The 9,969-nt window shown below is 36.5% G+C and overlaps 2 long non-coding RNA genes across 3 annotated transcripts; both read left to right on the top strand.

Moving 5' to 3' along the window:
• Positions 1–1,019: 1,019 nt before the first annotated feature.
• On the top strand, positions 1,020–6,734 carry LOC146906173 (uncharacterized). 2 transcript variants are annotated; one of them, XR_015018489.1, is made up of 4 exons: positions 1,020–1,892; positions 1,993–2,183; positions 2,623–6,239; positions 6,422–6,734. It is a non-coding gene; the product is annotated as an uncharacterized LOC146906173 (long non-coding RNA). The 2 variants fall into 2 exon arrangements; XR_015018488.1 differs by having other exon boundaries at positions 6,415–6,734.
• Positions 6,735–7,300: 566 nt separating this feature from the next.
• LOC146906172 (uncharacterized) lies at positions 7,301–8,320 on the top strand. The gene is made up of 3 exons (XR_015018487.1): positions 7,301–7,391; positions 7,492–7,682; positions 8,122–8,320. It is a non-coding gene; the product is annotated as an uncharacterized LOC146906172 (long non-coding RNA).
• The last annotated feature ends 1,649 nt before the right edge of the window (positions 8,321–9,969 follow it).

Here is a 9,969-nt window from a genome sequence, read left to right as displayed (position 1 = left end):
ATCATTATAACGAAATCAGTTAAGATAAGTTATTCCCCTCTAACTCCCCGTTAGTAGTGGAGTTGAGGATTAACTCAGTTATCAGAAATCAGTTCAAGTTATAATATTAAAACATGTTTAAGTTGTGGCTTTCGCTATCCCGCCAGTTGGATACGAAAGGTTCCCGTCAGTTGGAACGGGCACTATCCGTGAGGATGACCCCACAATAATCAGAGGAGTCCGGTATCCCCGTCAGTTGGGTTCCCGCCAGTTGGAAATATTTATATATATACACCGGTTAGCAGAGGAATAAATTCCGGGGTTACTCCACCTGGGTTTATTCGTAAAATCAACTCAGATAATATTGTTTGTTCAACGCTAACATTTCTAACATAATATGATAGACATTATGAATATAATTATGATTATGATTTCAGCATTAGTATCAGAGCTGAATTAGGAATTCAAATAGCGATCCTAGTTATCCCCCGATCGCTCAGTTATGCATGATAAAACAGTATAAACCCGGAATGGGTTGAGTTTAGAGACAGATGGCGATCCTAGGTTCTCTGTGATTGCCTACAGTCTAGGATAGGTGGAACTCACTGAGACATCCCGTCTCACCCCAATCCCTTTTATTTTTTTTTAGATCAGCAGGTTGTACGTGGCAAGGAGACAATACAGGAGGCTGAATGATATATTTTCACATGCTCGTGTCGTACTAGTTTAGATTATTTATTACGGTTCCAGACATGTATTCAGATAGCAAATGTACGATCCTGCAGTGATGTATATATTTATTCAGTTGAAAATTTTTATTGTTGTATATTTTAATGTATCCAGTACTAAATTCAACGCACGTGCTAGACTTTCTAGATACGTCTAGTATGGGTGTTACATTAGTATAATATCCCACTTAATGACACTGTTAGTTTTCTGTGTCAGTTATATTTTTATCGATAAAATAGTTGGAACCAAGGGCAAAGTGGTCTTTTTGCAATGCAAGTATTATATGTTAGAAATTTCACCAAATATCTCATAACTTCCTTCTACTTCTCTATCTACAAAATATCTTCACCTTCTCCCTCTACCCAAACCGACATCACTCCCTCTAAACCCTCACTATCACCAATTCATCAATTCTTGGAGAAATCATCAAGATTAAGTAACACATAGGTCTCGTGTGGTGTTGTTAGTAAGAATTAAACCTCAAAACTCATCTTCTCCCACTTCCTAAGCAAACCGCCCCTTTCATCTTAATTCCCCAAGTTTCATTTTTCACTCCAATCCATGGGAAATGATTTTGGAAGCTTAATTTTAGAGATACCCATGGTGAAGTAAGCCTAAGGTGAGCCTCACAAAGTTCCTTCCTTTCTCTTTGGGGGTGTGGGTCGAACCACCCATCCTTTGTGGCCAATGTTGATTTTGTTGGAATTGTTCCAAATTATGGTTTAGGGAGGTTGTAATTGTTATGGGTAATTATGATTATAACTTATTTTGAATGTTGTATGGACTTTTGGAAGAGACAAGGGCTTGGCTAGAAACAAGAAGAGGAAGTTTGAGCATGAATTGAACCTTGGGTATATAAGTTTGGTCTTCAAGTGTGGTAATAAGTTGTTTTACACATGAGTTGAAATTGATAGAGGTAATAAGGGCTGAAGCTAGAAATTTGTTTATGGTTGAATTTCATGAAAATTAGTAAGTTCAGGTTCTGGTTTTGATTCGTGTCGCTTTCTGTGTAACTTGGAATTAAGTGATTATTGTATATTTGAATTGTACATTTAATTCCCTTCAAATCGGATATAAATTTTGTGTGTTTCAGATTAGGAACGAACTCAGAAAGTGCGTTCGAATTTGTGAATTTCTGCTGGAAAAACTGCTTACGGGTTTTGGGACAGGACTCCACTAAAATGGTAAGAACTCTCTCTCTGTAACTCCGAATCAAGTGGTTGTTGTTCCTATGGTTAGCTAACGAAATTCAAGACGTTTTGACACCCGTTTCACTGATTTTAGTTCAGTATTGAAGTCTATGGACAATTTTGAAGTTGAGGGAAGAAGTAGGATTTTATGCTGAACCGAGATTCAAGTTGGTGATGAATTAAGCTGTTGCAGTTTTGGACTATTCTTCGGATGATCGAATAGAGACAGAGGTGAAGATGCTCAATTGATGCGTATAATTTTTCAAGAGTTTGGAATAAGATGAGGTGAGTTCCTTTAGATAGTAAACCATCCATTTTGGGTAGTAAATTTATGCCATATGATTTATGACCCTTGAGTTGGAAATTAATACCGGTCAGAGTGGAATAAATTCCGGGGTTACTCCACCTGGGTTTATTCCGTAAAATCAACTCAGATAATATTGTTTGTTCAACGCTAACATTTCTAACATAATATGACAGATTTTATGATTATAATTATATTTATGATTTTGACATTAATATTAGAATCATATCAGTATTTCAGACAGTGATCCTAGTTATCCCATGATTGCTTAGTTAGGCTTCAAGATATTGTATAAACTCAAAAGGGTTGAGTTTATAGACAGATGGCGATCCTAGGTTCCCTGAGATTGCCTACAGCCTAGGATAGGTGGAACTCACTGAGACATTATGTCTCACCCCAATCCATTTATTTATTTTACAGATTAGTAGGTTGCACGTATCAAGTGGAGGTAGATACGCAGTCAAAGGGATTATCGTCAAGAGCTTGTTTCGTACCAGATGAAGATATATGTTTTTGGTCATTGATATTTTATCAGATGTACGAACTTATATTGATGTATATATTCATTTGGTCGAAATTATGTTGTAATTTTAATGTATCCAGTACTAAATTTAACGCACATGCTAAATATTCTAGATAAGTTTAGTATGGGTGTTACAATTTGGTATCAGAGCAGGTCGATTCAGATCGTGCCTTAGATCATTAGAATTCAATAAAATGCAGTAGGACCATTGGGTTCCGGATGTTTATTCTAAATGTCATATCTACCTGAGCCTGATCAACTCAGACTAGTATATGGCAGTTAGAACAAATGTCTGAGAGCTGAATAGGACCTCGGAGGAATGAAGCATACGAAGGAGGAAAGTCCGGGTGTCAGGTTTTATAGCGGATTTTGATAAGGAAGTATTCAACGCCAGATGGTGGCTGATAAACTGTGAAGCTGAAGATTTTTCGAGGACATAAGAGAAATGTTAAGATTAAGGTGAAGTACTATGATATTGTTGAACGACATTTTTATGTGGATACCGAAGAAGTAAGATTCAGGATTATTAAGGGATGATTGTAACCTTAACATGAGCCGCAGTATAAGAAACATAAGTAAGGCATAGGAGAAAGAAATATTGATGAGGGTGTAACGAAAACCGCAGGATCAAGAGAAGAACTTGATTTGAGAAAATTATCAGACGAACAATGGAATCCAAAAGCTCTCAGTGCATGTAGAGTGTGTCAAGAAGGATGACTAAATATTAGCGGAAAAATCTTTTACGGATAAAAGTACGATTCAAATGTATTCTTATTGACAAGAATTGCAGAGAAGTTAAGCTAACGAGATTTTTACACGAAAGAAATTGAATCAGACCCTTACATCTACCACGAGTTATTAAGTTGTTTTTGGATGAAGAAACACAATCTTAGCAGTAAGTGGAAACGAGATCCCAGTGATGGTCAGAGACAAGATTTAACTTATCGATCGAAATGGAAAATAAAGATCGAATCATAAGTCGTCGAAGACCAGATCGTAAGTGTGATTACCACTACAACAAGAATGGAATAAATGGAAGTAAGTTTCAAACCGCCAAGTATGCAATATTATATAAACGATATGAACATGGGAAAACTTGCGAGAGACTCTTTGCGAGAATAAGTATGTAGTACATGTCTAAGGAAAAATGCAATGTCTGGAAACGACGTCGGTGATATAAGTTTGTATTTCAAGTTGCAAGTAGTGTGAAGTTAGCCCCTCTGTTCATAACATGTAAACTCCAAAGGGAGACTTGGAAAATTTAATAAACATGTAGTATGAGATTGTGAATCTGATAGTATGAATGGATCAGTATGTCTGACCGAAGGAAGTTGATATATCAGAGTAGCGCAGCAGAAAAAAAAAATTAATTAGCACAAAAGTAACAGAATGCGCGAGAGTCTAAGACTTTAGAATTAAGATATTCATGGGAAATCTTAAGAGACGAATTAAATTTTTTTCCAAACCACAGAATTCAGAGATACTAAAAATTCAAGTAGTTGAAAATGGCGTGGTAAGAGTAAGACAAACATGTTCCAACCGTGTTAAATCCAGGAAAATTGGAATCGACTCTTGTATGGTAACTTGATTAAATGGTTCAGTTATTTCAAAGTGTGGACTTGAAGTATCAGTTTGGTTAGAGAAGGGTTTGCATCTGAGGCGACATATATGAATGAGGTATCCTGAGAATTTTTACCTTAGACTCGGAGTATCGTTTCAAAGATATAAGTATAGTAGCAAGTGACTGAGTGGGGAGATACTACCTGGAACAAGATTGGTAATACTGAATACAAATTTTAGTTATGACATTCAGAGGGTTAAATTCGATATTCTGGAGGTTGAGAAAAGAATGTGGTTATACAAGTTGGAAAAAATCATATCCGATATACGGGATGAAACTATATCAATTCAAGTTATAAATATGGGGTTAAAGAAAAGATTGGGATAATATGTCCCCTGTACTAACAGTCAGGATAATATTGTTCAAGAATGAAATGTATATTTTAAAAGGGTAAGTTCACGAGAAAATCAATGGTTACAAATCCTATTTATTTTGATATAATCAAGGTATATTTTGATTGGTTTAAGAATATTGAAAGTTTAGTACAGATGAAGCAAAGTCAGATGATTTTAGACATATGTCATGTATTGAGCTATCAGTTGTACTACCTCATGTATTGTGTACTCATCAGTCAGTGCACCATTCCTCATATAAGATTTATATATTTAATGTACTCGCCAGTTAGTACATTATGCATTTAAATCTAACTTATGGATTGTACTCGTCAGTTAGTACTTCCATCAGATGTTAAGGTAGTACCATGTCTGAATGTATTCCATAGGGAACATAACATATATCACAAGTAATACCTCCTGCTTATATTTGAATAATGGAGAAAGTTGAAGTAGTTCTTATTTTCGTTGGAGTATGCTTTATATGAGTTATTGTCCCGTGTAGGGGTGATCTTATACGAAGTATGGTATGATCATTATCATAAGACCTCATTATGTGGGGCATAGTTCAAAAATAAAATTTCATTGGAATCATTCGTAGTATGAAGAACCACTCAAAGGTTGGATCTGTTCAAGGAAAGATAAGAATCGACAAAGTCGATAAGAGAGTACTCCAATAAGCGTTTGAGACTTTTCCATAATTTAGTAAAGGTAAACAAGCATTAGTAACTTAAGACAGATTACAAGGGGTTTGTGGAACCAGAAAATTACTCAAAAAATATCAGACATATAGGGTAGCTTTGCTTTCCATCATGTTCGGAATGTATAAAGTATTCCGCAACTCACAGTTAAAGATCTTACTAACGAGTCTTTTCGACCTATGAGATTAGAAACCATATCCTGAAATCAGTTTTGACCTATCAATTCAAGTCGGTTATATTTATGGATATGTAGTCATGAGACTTTATATAATAAGGGAAACCGATAATTTAGTCGGTCAGAAAGAATCAGTCAGTAATAAATGTATGTTGGAGTCGAAAGTATTGAAGAATTATTTATGCTTATTAGTAGGCAGACTTTAAATTTCGAGGACGAAATTTTTTAAGGGGGGTAGAGTATAATATCCCACTTAATGACACTGTTAGTTTTCTGTGTCAGTTATATTTTTATCGATAAAATAGTTGGAACCAAGGGCAAAGTGGTCTTTTTGCAATGCAAGTATTATATGTTAGAAATTTCACCAAATATCTCATAACTTCCTTCTACTTCTCTCTCTACAAAATATCTTCCCCTTCTCCCTCTACCCAAACCGACCTCACTCCCTCTAAACCCTCACTATCACCAATTCATCAATTCTTGGAGAAATCATCAAGATTAAGTAACACATAGGTCTCTTGTGGTGTTGTTAGTAAGAATTAAACCTCAAAACTCATCTTCTCCCACTTCCTAAGCAAACCGCCCCTTTCATCTTAATTCCCCAAGTTTCATTTTTCACTCCAATCCATGGGAAATGATTTTGGAAGCTTAATTTTAGAGATACCCATGGTGAAGTAAGCCTAAGGTGAGTCTCATAAAGTTCCTTCCTTTCTCTTTGGGGGTGTGGGTCGAACCACCCATCCTTTGTGGCCAATGTTGATTTTGTTGGAATTGTTCCAAATTATGGTTTAGGGAGGTTGTAATTGTTATGGGTAATTATGATTATAACTTATTTTGAATGTTGTATGGACTTTTGGAAGAGACAAGGGCTTGGCTAGAAACAAGAAGAGGAAGTTTGAGCATGAATTGAACCTTGGGTATATAAGTTTGGTCTTCAAGTGTAGTAATAAGTTGTTTTACACATGAGTTGAAATTGATAGAGGTAATAAGGGCTGACGCTAGAAATTTGTTTATGGTTGAATTTCATGAAAATTAGTAAGTTCAGGTTCTGGTTTTGATTAGTGTCGCTTTCTGTGTAACTTGGAATTAAGTGATTATTGTATATTTGAATTGTACGTTTAATTCCCTTCAAATCGGATATAAATTATGTGTGTTTCAGATTAGGAACGAACCATAGTCACACAATTCGTAATTCGCTTCGGTACGTGGTATGGGTTCGGGTACGCGGTTCACAACTTTAAAAAAATCAGGTACGTAGGGGGTATACAGAGTTGGTACGCTATTTGGGTTTGTGGTACGTTCAAATATAATAATCGGTACGCTAAGAGTAAAAAATAGCAGCCCACATGGGAAAATTAGCTAACCTAGAGATATAGCAAGTGTTGTTTGTCAAATATATATACATGTTAGTCCCATATTGAAAATTTAGCTTACATTGAGAGGCAGACTTCAATATAAATATGCCTTGTACTACCATCCTTTGATGTCCATTGGGATAGCAATGAAATGGTGGGACCATGATACCTTGATTTTCCAAGGTGAGGACCAGTCATCCACCGTCAATTAGTTAAAATATTTTATTTTATTTATTTATTATTAACCGTTCCGTTATCAAGGTGTGGTTCGCTGGGTTCTTTAATTCATGCGAATTGTTGAAGAATTCTGCCGAACCAATACGCCAAAGTACCGGGAACCGGTACGGGAGTACCAATTCGCGGTTCCTAGGGGAATTAGAGAATTCTGTGACTATGGAACGAACTCAGAAAGTGCGTTCGAATTTGTGAATTTCTGCTGGAAAAACGGCTTACGAGTTTTGGGACAGGACTCCACTAAAATGGTAAGAACTCTCTCTCTGTAACTCCGAATCAAGTGGTTGTTGTTGCTATGGTTAGCTAACGAAATTCCAGACGTTTTGACACCCGTTTCACTGATTTTAGTTCAGTATTGAAGTCTATGGACAATTTTGAAGTTGAGGGCAGAAGTAGGATTTTATGCTGAACCGAGATTCAAGTTGGTGATGAATTAAGCTGTTGCAGTTTTGGACTATTCTTCGGATGATCGAATAGAGGCAGAGGTGAAGATGCTCAATTGATGCGTATAATTTTTCAAGAGTTTGGAATAAGATGAGGTGAGTTCCTTTAGATAGTAAACCATCCATTTTGGGTAGTAAATTTATGCCATATGATTTATGACCCTTGAGTTGGAAATTAATACCGGTCAGAGTGGAATAAATTCCGGGGTTACTCCACCTGGGTTTATTCCGTAAAATCAACTCAGATAATATTGTTTGTTCAACGCTAACATTTCTAACATAATATGACAGATTTTATGATTATAATTATATTTATGATTTTGACATTAATATTAGAATCATATCAGTATTTCAGACAGTGATCCTAGTTATCCCATGATTGCTTAGTTAGGCTTCAAGATATTGTATAAACTCAAAAGGGTTGAGTTTAGAGACAGATGGCGATCCTAGGTTCCCTAAGATTGCCTACAGCCTAGGATAGGTGGAACTCACTGAGACATTATGTCTCACCCCAATCCATTTATTTATTTTACAGATTAGTAGGTTGCACGTATCAAGTGGAGGTAGATACGCAGTCGAAGGGATTATCGTCAAGAGCTTGTTTCGTACCAGATGAAGATATATGTTTTTGGTCATTGATATTTTATCAGATGTACGAACTTATATTGATGTATATATTCATTTGGTCGAAATTATGTTGTAATTTTAATGTATCCAGTACTAAATTTAACGCACATGCTAAATATTCTAGATAAGTTTAGTATGGGTGTTACAGTCGGTTAAAGGAAGGATGTCGAAATTCTTCTAGGTGGTGGAGGTCGATTTGCAGTGTGAGGGAGGGTAGTGGGTTGGTTGTAGGTCGCTGGTTTGACGATAATATTAGGAGGGTGGTAGGAAATGGTCGTAACACTTTCTTTTGGACAGATAATTGGCTGGGTGGAGGTCCATTAAAACTTCAGTTCAGTCGCCTTTATGACTTATATGTGCATAAGGAGTGTTCAGTGGAGGATATGGCGAGAGCAGGGTGGGAGGATGGAGGTCTTGGGTGGGTTTGGAGGCACCGTTTGTTAGCCTGGGAGGAGGAGAGTGTTAGGGAGTGCGTAGGGTTGTTAAATAACATTGTTTTGCAGGACAATATTCAGGACCAATGGAGGTGGATGCTTGATCTGATTCACGGATATACGGTTAAGGGGACTTATCGCCTTTTAACCACTTCAGATGATTTGGTAGCTGATGTCGCAGGTCTTGGTGTGTGGCATAAATTGGTTCCTTCAAAGGTTTCTTTGTTTGCTTGGCGTCTTCTTCAAGATAGAATACCGACAAAATCAAATTTGGTGCGTCGACATGTTATTCAACCAACTGACAATTTGTGTGTAGGTGGTTGCGGTTCTCCTGAAATGACGGATCATCTATTCATTACGTGCGATCTTTTCGGGAGAATTTGGTATCTTATTTGTTTGTGGCTTGGTGTTCCTTGTGTTTTTCCAGGTTCGGTTAAGGATCATTTTTCTCAGTTTATACATTTGGCAGGTATGCCGCGACTTTCCCATTCTTTCTTGAAGATTATTTGGCTTGCTTGTGTTTGGGCAATATGGAAGGAGAGAAATAACTGTGTTTTCAAAACTGCGGTTATTGATCCTATTAGTATTGTTGAAAAAGTGAAGCTGACTTCTTTTTTATGGCTTTCGTCAAATGTAGTTCCTCTTTCGTTTGGTTTTCACGATTGGTGGAGATGCCCACTACCTTTTATGGTATCATGTAATTGTTTAGTTTTTTCCTTTGGTGTGGGCATCATTGGTAGGTACCTGTTGTTTGTATCAGACTTTGGTGGTTTCATCACTTTAGCACACCTTGTGCGGGGTGAAACACACCTCTTTTGAGCAATATATCTCATTTTGATTTGTTCAAAAAAATATATGACTAAGGGTTATTTTGGTATTATATTAAATTATAAAAGAAATTTGGGTGTAACCGGATGTTTTAGGGGTGTAACTAGCAAGAGTCTAAAAAACAACGAGGTAATCTGCGATTGCATATTATTTTGAAAAAATACATTAAACTCCCCTAAGGTTTACTTAAATGTAATATGCACCCCCCTTTGTTTTCTTATTAAGCACATATTTCCCATACTGTTTGTTCCATCCAACCTCCGTCAATTTATTAATTCAACAAAGAAACAGAGCATTCCTTTGACATGTTCTTGCTTCAAGCAAGTAGTACACAGAATCTTCCCATATTATAACTCTCTTTTATTCTCGCTACATGCTAGACTCAAGCCAGACTAGAATCATTTTCACCCCTCTTTACAAGATTTAGTTGTGACCACACTTTGAACTTCTCTATGTACAAGACGTCTTCTAATTCTAGTATTATCTGTAACAGC

Source organism: Medicago sativa, chromosome 7, assembly GCF_051527215.1.
Source record: "Medicago sativa cultivar Bolivia chromosome 7, Bolivia_mono, whole genome shotgun sequence".
NCBI lineage: Eukaryota > Viridiplantae > Streptophyta > Magnoliopsida > Fabales > Fabaceae > Medicago > Medicago sativa.
The sequence above is the reverse complement of the archived record's forward strand: the minus strand, read 5'-3'. Positions and strand labels throughout refer to the sequence as shown.